Source organism: Frankliniella occidentalis, unplaced genomic scaffold (assembly GCF_000697945.3).
Source record: "Frankliniella occidentalis isolate FOCC.00 unplaced genomic scaffold, Focc_3.1 Scaffold40, whole genome shotgun sequence".
NCBI lineage: Eukaryota > Metazoa > Arthropoda > Insecta > Thysanoptera > Thripidae > Frankliniella > Frankliniella occidentalis.
The window spans coordinates 1,299,922-1,308,884 of record NW_026267170.1 but is presented as its reverse complement, the minus strand read 5'-3'; the positions used below and the strand labels follow the sequence as shown (position 1 = coordinate 1,308,884).

The 8,963-nt window shown below is 43.1% G+C and overlaps 2 protein-coding genes and 1 long non-coding RNA gene across 4 annotated transcripts in view; 2 read left to right on the top strand and 1 right to left on the bottom strand.

Annotated features, from left to right (window-relative positions):
- The window catches only part of LOC113215158 (uncharacterized), a 49,579-nt gene that overhangs the window by 35,346 nt on the left and 5,270 nt on the right, over window positions 1–8,963 (top strand). The window lies entirely within an intron of this gene.
- Window positions 7–5,689, top strand: LOC127749234 (uncharacterized). The gene is made up of 2 exons (XR_008011029.1): window positions 7–4,009; window positions 4,202–5,689. It is a non-coding gene; the product is annotated as an uncharacterized LOC127749234 (long non-coding RNA).
- LOC113215157 (phenoloxidase-activating factor 3-like) overlaps window positions 8,040–8,963 on the bottom strand; it is a 33,465-nt gene continuing 32,541 nt past the window's right edge. Inside the window, exon 7 of the mRNA XM_052266568.1 lies at window positions 8,040–8,850. The gene's annotated coding sequence lies outside the window, so the exon portion shown is untranslated. The remainder of the gene's footprint in view (window positions 8,851–8,963) is intronic.

Genomic DNA, 8,963 nt, shown 5'->3' with positions numbered 1-8,963 from the left:
GTGTCATTAATGATTAGTCACCCTTTCCTTCGACTTTTTTCTCCTCTTGCTCTTAAATCTAGTTTGTGATACTTTCACCAATTTTCATTTCGATATAACTCGGTGTTTCGTGATTCTCGTGCTGTTTTTCTTTTTTTTTTAAAGAAATCATCCTTTTTTTGACAAAATTATTACAAAGTATATAACTCCTCAATCGAGCAAATCCTAGCTGATAACAAGTTTAACACTATTTTGGCGATTATTTCGTCGCCATACTTTGTCCACAGTATTTTCTTTGACAAAGTTGATGTCAAAAATCGCGAGACCTTTAGAAAATTAGTTATTGATTTGAGCTGTTTGAAAGTTCCCAGGTAGCAGATCTGCATAAAATGTGCATTTCGTGTCCAATCTAAACTGCGCCTAAAACGTGAGAAGGCGCCTAATATGCACTTAAATGCGCGTTTCAGATGGGGCATATAATGCGGTTCGAATGCAGTTTGCTATATTTTGCTACCTGGGTTATAGCAAAACAATCCTTTGTATGATAGTTATCACGTAATTCTGTGTATGCCTAGAAATGTAGTGGCTGCTCCCTCGACTTCCGCAAGTTAAAAAAACCGCCCTGGTCATTTTAGTAAAGAGAAACTCCTCCTAGCACATAAATGATGAAAGATAAAAGCCAAATGGAAAAAATGATAGGCCAGGGGTTCTAGCGAGTTACCCCCGGGAGACATAAAGAATATTTGTTTGTTACCTTTCTCTCCCCGCCCTTTTTCTTTTCCATAGTTGGCTTAGAGTATAGAGTAAGGGTCGAGCAAAATGTAACAAACTACAGATAAAAGGACAAACCAAGCTGTCGAAGTTTTGTGTGAAGTTATCCGGAGGTTGAGCGGAACTTGCCCGGTTTTTCATTTGAGTGAGACCGGACAAGCGCCGCTCAGCCTGGGGCAAGGTCCTCCCTCGAACACCTTCACGCATGGAAGTTTTTAAGGATTTTGATTTGTGGACTGAAAACACCGCATTATCTGCACCATAGTGTCCTTTATAAGTCACCTTTCTATGTACATACGACCGACTTGCCAGGGGCTTAACACTTAACACTTAGGTAGCCTTTTCCGTCATGGTAACTACTAATGTTATAACTTTAAACTCATGTGAGACTACTTAAACGTTAAGTCATAGACGTTTTGCGCCAGATCAAAACTGAACATTTACTTGATTTTTTACAACCCTATATAAAATAAAAATTATTAATTAGTAACGTTGAACTAACGAAAAACTAACAAAGGAGGGTGCTCTGAAAACTCAACGGTGTACATTGTATGCTGAAAAATCAGCGATCATTAATGATTGCTGATATATCAGTGTACATGGCATGATTGCTGATATATCAGCAATCATAAATGATCACGTTTAGGTTTTTTGCTGATATTTCCTTTCAGACGGATGTCATCGGAAAGTGGATAACATTTCTAGATTCCTCGTGAAAAAAGCTTCCAAACGAGCTACTATGAGATAGGGTTCAAATTCACCGCTACCATATCTTGGTTTACATTATACCGGCATTTTCGAGAAGCAGACCATTTCGGTAGTGAACCCTATTACATAGTAGCCCGTTTGAAAGCTTTTTTCACGAGGAATCTGGAAATGTTATCCACTTTCCGATGACATCCGTCTGGAAGGAAATATCAGCAAAAAAACCGAAACGTGATCATTTATGATTGCTGATAGATCAGCAATCATGCCATGTACACTGATATATCAGCAATCATTAATGATCGCTGATTTTTCAGTATACAATGTACACTGTTGAGTTTTCAAGGTGTTCTGTTGTTACAGATTTCAATAGTGCTCTAAAGTGCTGTTTCCACAGCTGGTTCCACACTAAGATTTTGCATTGGTTTTAGCTGTTCAAGGGGGTTTTGATGGTCGTTGAACGCGAATTTCATTTTAAAAAATCACAAAATTTAAAGTCTGAATATCACCTTTGCATGCCCATCTGTCAACACTGTGAAAAATATATTTGTACATGTACGATATATTTTGTAATTTTCCATTTACAATACGAGTCGTACATTTACAACCTCCCAGTGTCACTCGATATTCGATTCTAAGTCGATACATAGGGCTAGTAAATTGTACAATTTTAGATTGACTTCTTCCATGGAAAATTTTCCTGTACCCGGTACGACAAGTCATCACAGTGAAGAACAGTTTGAGCTACGGCACCCAGATTTTGAGGAAAGCCATAACTTAGCACTTTCTTTACTTGTAGAAAATTTGAACAAAATCGCATGGGGTTGCAAAAACTGGTCTCGAGAGGATAATACGATCCTGGACCCGTATGGTGACCCCCTAATATTTTTTTTATACATTTTTTTAAGGAAAGTGCTCACTGGAAGGTAAGTTCCTGCAAAATCTGGGCGCTGTAGCCCAGACGGTTCTAGAGATGTGTGCATGCAAAGTTGGCGATGAAGCGCAATACATTTAGGGAATGTTTGATTAAATTTGCGTGAAATGACCTTCAAACCCCCTGCGGGCAACTGAAAGCAGCGCCAAAACATTACGTTGGGGTGCAACCAACTATACTTTAAAGTGAGATTGAAATCTAACTGTGCCACTGGAAATACTTCCCTTAAGATGTGTTAAGTTACGGACCCCTGCTATTTGCACGACTACCGCAGTGCCCGTTCCCTGCATGTATGTTATTGGTTATCTCCAACCGCCTTGTACCTGAACATTTGTCATTCCTTTAGATGTGCATGATGTGTGTCGTGTTGTCCTTACCTTACTCATTCCAGAATGACCACAACCATGCACGTGAATCATTAAGGGTACGTAAAGTCTATGTAGACATTCTGAAAGAAACATCAACATGCGAAAAATGTGCTTCGTAAAATATTCTGTCTGCCTTATTCCGACGCTTTTGTGAAACGTTGCTGTACCTAAACGCTGTCGAATGCTTGAGCAAAACTTTGCCATGACTCAAATTTGATCTGAGCTTTTGCGCCGATACCTGTATGTTTCGAAGACCCACTCAAGTGGAGCGAGAACTATGCTTGGCTTATTCGTCAGAGCTGGACCTCTATGCCTTAGTGGCTTGGCAACTTCCTTTTACGGAGATAAGTACCTTCAGTGGCGTTGAATGTCCCGCGGTTTTGGTCTATGAAAAAACATGTGGGACAGGGCAGATTTGCAGAAATTGGCTATAGCTCCCTCCTGCGTAAACTGGTTTTATCTTAAGTTCACCGATAAGTGTGCTACTTTCAGAGCTTCATCTACTTGTTTATCCTTGAGACCTTGATCCCGACCTTAAGGGCACGCTTAACCCAAACTAGCGGATTTGTTTATTAAAATACACATAAATACGGAAAAACGCGATCTTTCAGATCCACAATTTAAGGCCGATCGCGTCCATAAGGACGGTTTTAGGGTTTCTCGCAGTATTAATAGATAATGTTCTAAAAGTGGCTCGGATATTCGTGGCCCTCACCTAAATCGTCGGTTTTCGCAGGAGTTACCCATAGCCAATTTTGCCCAGGTCTACGGAAGACCACTGTTTCTGAATTTGACATCATAGATAGACCAAAACCGTGGGACGATAACAGCGAATTTTTACCCGTAAAGGGGGGCGCAAAACCACAATGCATGCTAAAACCAGCCAGCAGCCTCGGATTTCGGTCTGATCCACCCTCGGTCACGCTCTCTGGCTTTGCTGCTGCCTCGCAGGGTCCGTGGCGCGCTCGTGGGGCACCAGTTCGTGGCGGCCCGCGAGCCCTGCCGCCAGCACCGCCCTGGCTGCCGCCGACCCCGAGGAGGACAGCGCGGGCGCCGTGTCCAAGCGCCACATCGGTGCCCTCGCTCGGAGTGGCATGCTCCCTGCTTTCCGCAGTCTGCGTTACGCTCGCTCCGGGAGAGCCGTGGCCTCGTCCCCCGACGAGGCCGCCGAGCAGGCGGAGCGTGGCGCCAAGTTGCCCATGCTCTTCGGGAGGTTTGGCCCCGTCCGTTATCGGCGGGTCTGCTACTACCGGTAAGAACGCGACTCGGCACACATCATGACAAGTCGCACCCTTGAGCAGCTCTTGCGAGCAGTTCTAGTTAACAGTAGTGAACGGCACGGCGTGGAAAAGCAGCGAGGACCAGGGATCATTCGTCGTGGTCTCGCACACAGGCGGAGGGTGGCGGCTCGGCTCGCGAATGTCTAACGGCCAGCTTATTGCAGGGAGGATCCCGAACATGGGCCGCCATCGGCAGACTAACGAGGACAGCAGCCCCCGGCGGCGGCGTCCCCACTAGGCTGGCCGCTCTGCGCGCCACGCAGGGGGATGCGAGGGACGCGAGCCAGCGTCGCGGCCGACACACCTCCAGCCTGAGCAGCGCCACCATCACCACCAGCATCACCACCATCGTGCTGCTGCTCACCTTGCCGCCGCTGCTTCTCGAAGGCGTCTTTATCTCTTGCTGATTAATCGCGTCTGCGGCGGCAGCGACGGTGGCAATCGCCGCAAAAGATGCATAACAGAAGCAGTTCCATGTTTGTTTTTTTTCAGTTTTCACCATTAACATTTTGAATTTTCAACGGTGTAAAGTATGTTTGAGTGTGTCGCAACTTAACTATAAGGTATATAAATTTTCATTATACAGTATTAGTTCACCCGCATTGTTTCAAGTGGATGTTATAAGGTGGTTAAAAAGAATATTCTCGCGCTCTCACTTTTTGCTAACTTTAAATTTAAGACGTTTCTTTAGTATCGTGTTTGAGAATTGGTATAAAATTTCGAATAATTTCAACACTGAGCTGTAGATAGTGCAACTTTCACTTTCCAGAAGGTGCTTTCATTTATTAAAATACGGATTGAGCAGGTTTTGCAGTTACAATGTATTATGTGTTTTTCAAGTTAATCGTATGACAATGTTCATAAACTGCGAATTGTACCTAAATTGGGTCATGGTTCCTGTTTTCAGAGTGTCTACAGATTCGGTACACTGAAAAAACAATCCTGAGACTTATTGGCTTTTAAAGGTGCTAAATTTTAATGCCTTTAGAAAGGCACAAAAGTGTCCAAAGGCACCAAAGTATAGCACCTTTAGTTAATTCTACTGCCTTCGCAGGGGTGCGAATCTTGAAAAGCCTATGTAAAGGAAAGGCATAAAAGTCATTAACACGCCCAGAAGGTTGTTGATTCCTACCTTCGTTTTTCCAGTGTACATTCATTTATCTGGGGCTGGGGGGGAGGACGGATACATTCGGATGTTTGTGGCTGGGGCACGAATTTTGTAACTTAAACTGACTATGAACCTTGAGGCAAATGGACAAAAAAGGTACTTTTAAAAATGTCACCCAAAAATACATGGTGGTCCTGAATCGTAAGAAAATTCTGTTTCATATCAATTTACAGCATGACATGTTAGTTAAGTGGAGGAAACTCGGGTGTTTCCAAATGCTGCTCCAAGACAATAATATGTTCTTTCTTTAAAAGACACAGAAAATATACTCTTCTAGCTATTACTACTTTAATTAGCACTGAAAATATACTCTTCTAGGTACATATTATACTGATGCGACAATAAATATATGTCTATAGTTATAAATATGGTAGTATGAAGTTTAGTAAGGGTTTGTCGAGTCACTTCAGGCGTTGATAGGGTATAAAATATACCTCATCAATTGTATCCTAAATTCAAGACAATAAAAGTTAATAAACAGTGATCCTTTTTCTTTTCATTTCCTTTGACTCCTCCGCTGTCAGTCCAGCGCCCGACTAGGACACTCCGGCGCGCGACTCGGACAGTCCGGTCGATGCCCGTCGACGTCCAGACGACCCGGAATGAATCCGGATAATGTTGGACAGTCCGGTGTGTCCGGAACTCGCCGGACGGTCCCGTCAAAGTCCGAAATTTGTTGAACTTAAAGCTGCGCCCTAGCTTATTCCGAGGTTTTAACAGAATAACGCCGTAAAATCTAAGTAAAATGTTACAATTTTGGATAAAAAATCTTACCGATTTTGTGTACCTTCAAAGATATACATTCGCCTAGGTTTTAACTGTTCACAGTAACAACGTCTCATTTTTTGAGGAAAAAGGGGAAACTTTGACGAACTCCCCTGGTTTGACAAAACCTCCTCATACTGCAAGGAAGTCTCCTCAAAGACCTGTCCGTTCGGGCTTCAGGCGGACTCCCTTCTGCGGGCTCATATGGGGTGAAAACGTTTTCAATAGGGGAACACGCCGCTCTTCGCCTCCAACTGGAATGATGCAGTCCCTTGCACGATTGTCGCGCAACGGATGGGTCTGCGACGGTCAAAAAAATTTCTAGTTACTCTTAAAAGATGTCGCTAGTAGTTGACCTACACGGTTAAAATGCTTCAAAGCAACGCTTTGTAGAATTGCGAAGTATTTAAATCCATTGTTGTAACGAGGCATTTACTTTGCAATTACAAAGTGATACCAATTTCGAAGCAATGAAAAGCATCACTTTGTAATTGCACAGTAAATGCTTCGTAGTTAGATCGAAATACTTCGCAGTTCTGCAAAGCGTTGCTTTGAAGGTATTTAACAGTGTACGGGTTTTGCAAAGTTCGAAATGTAAGTTCTCGGAAAAAATCACATAGCTGAAATACGAAAACATTGGAAAATTTGTTTTGTCCATTTTTATGTCGAAACGTATGTAGTGCCTATACATTTTTCAGGGGAGAGGGGTGTAGCTGTATTTTTGTTTACGCTTCGTGTGTATTTCTTGTATTATCTTTTATTTTTGAGTGTATTTGGAAGTATTACTTAGTGTTGATAAGTATTTTTTTGATTTTAGTTTTTTTTGAACTTGTTGTATTTCTGTGTACACGATTCTTTTGGTTTAGCAGCTGCTGGATATTTTTATCCCGTTTAATAATACATATGACAACTAAGCCGTTCTCAAATAAAACAAGCACTGGTAAGAGAAAGCAAAGAAGGGAGTATCGCTGACGTGATGAGAGTGGAGTATAGAAGACGCACTGAGGGAAGGGATGGGAGAGCAGGGAGTACCGCCGTGCAAAGCGCTGGTCGCGCGCTAACGCGGAGTATCACCATCATCACCGTTCGGGGTGGTTTTCACTTGCTTACATGTCGGGTAAAATAGAACTGTTTGGGATTGACAGGATCAAATTTAACTTCCATGTCACAACCTCTCACAAAGTCAGTAGTGTAAGGAAACTTGGGCCATCTAGGAGTTACTCTACTTATAACTTTGAGTCCTTGAATGGTAACATTGCCAAAATGGTTACCTCTCCTAAGGTGCTGTTGTCCAGCTAGTCACTCGCACTCTGCTTGGTCTGACTGTGTCGGCTCGACAGTATAACAGAATATCCGAAGGTGTGAGACTTAGGCTTGATGAGATTTTAAACAAAGAGAAACTGCAGCGTGTCACTGACTTTGGTCCGAGCATGTACCTGGTTGGCAAAGGTGAAGACTTCAACGTGAACAATGAAGATATATGGGAGTTATTGGTCGAGAGGGATTTGACAATGTGCGGCAACTTCAAAAATACAAATTGTGTCTGATTGGCTGTACTCGGCTTATATCCATCAATGCCATGGACCGTAATATGAAGTCAGATGACTCCTTTGTTTACTTACGTCAAGACAATTTTTGTACAAGTCTCAGTGCATTTTGACAATGACAATGAGCAGCAGTGTGCAGGAGCTTTTGATAAAGAGCATAACGTTGCTCGCATTTTGACAGTAATTAGGCATGTGTCAGTCCTCAGAAATGCTGGGGGAGACTTGCTGCACTTTTTGGCACTTGACCAAGTACGTTGCCTAGGGTGCGGCTGAAAATACGAATTCCGATTTTCCAACTTGCATCACTGCTTTTTCCTTTCCTTTTAAGGCCTAGAACCAAGAAAAAAAAATCCCGCGGCTGTGGCACGACCCTAACCTGTGCCGCACCCTACGTCTAAATTTACATGTAATTCTTATGGGGAAGAAGCCTAAAAATCGAAAATCGCATCAAGCGGGCCTCCACTGCATATTTTTTGGCAAAATCGTGTAGAGACGCAATCCTCTAGTAAATACAAACCCGACGATGTTTGTTTATTTATTTATTTCGATTGAACTTCAACAAACGGTTTCATTTGCTCTCAACGTCTCTGTAGTGAAGCAAGTAGACGATGCTTTAGCTTTACAGCAAAAGACTGTTCATGTGAATCGTTGCTTTCTTGCTCGGCCCGAGCAAATCCCAACAGCCTCTCCCTCTCCTGCCATGCTCCAGCAATGCAGTGGTAGCGGGAATATTGACCTAATATCGGTGTGATATCAGGCCGGTTACAAAGGAATGTGGGAGTTGACGACCCCTCAGAAAATTCACGAACATTGCAGTGTCAGAGCACTACATTTCGTTGTAATATTTGGAGAATCGGGGTGAACGAAAACTGACCCTTAAATAATACTCGCGACGAAATTGGGTGGGGCTGCCGAGCCAAGACTCTCTGAGTTCACTGGACTCTAGTCGAGATAGGAGGCTCGGGCGCTATCTTAGAGCAAGCTCACCTACGCTTCCCTGTTAGTGGCCGGACAGAGAATGTTAATGAGCATCAACCAGTCTCGCAGCCAATAAATGGATGATACAAAAGTACAATATTTTTGTGGGCAATTTGGCACAAACGTGATGGCGAATTTTTGGATGCACTGCGGCAAAATGTATGTCTAGTGTCTAAACAAACCCAATGCCAAACCAAATGAGAAGTTAAGTGGCTAGGAGCTACTAACACAGCAGTGAAAATTTGCCATATGCCTTCGGGGAGTTTTACATACCTTCTACATTAACAATAATAATGATGGAGTCTCACTGACCTGCCAATGGCGATGTGCCACTGCTTTGCTTGTGTTATTGACAGGGTTGGGAACGTTACTATCAAATAGTAACGCGCTATCGTTATCGTTATTTCGACCCAAAGTAGCGCGTTATCGTTACCGTTACTGGCTCTCTAAATTATAACGCGCTATCGT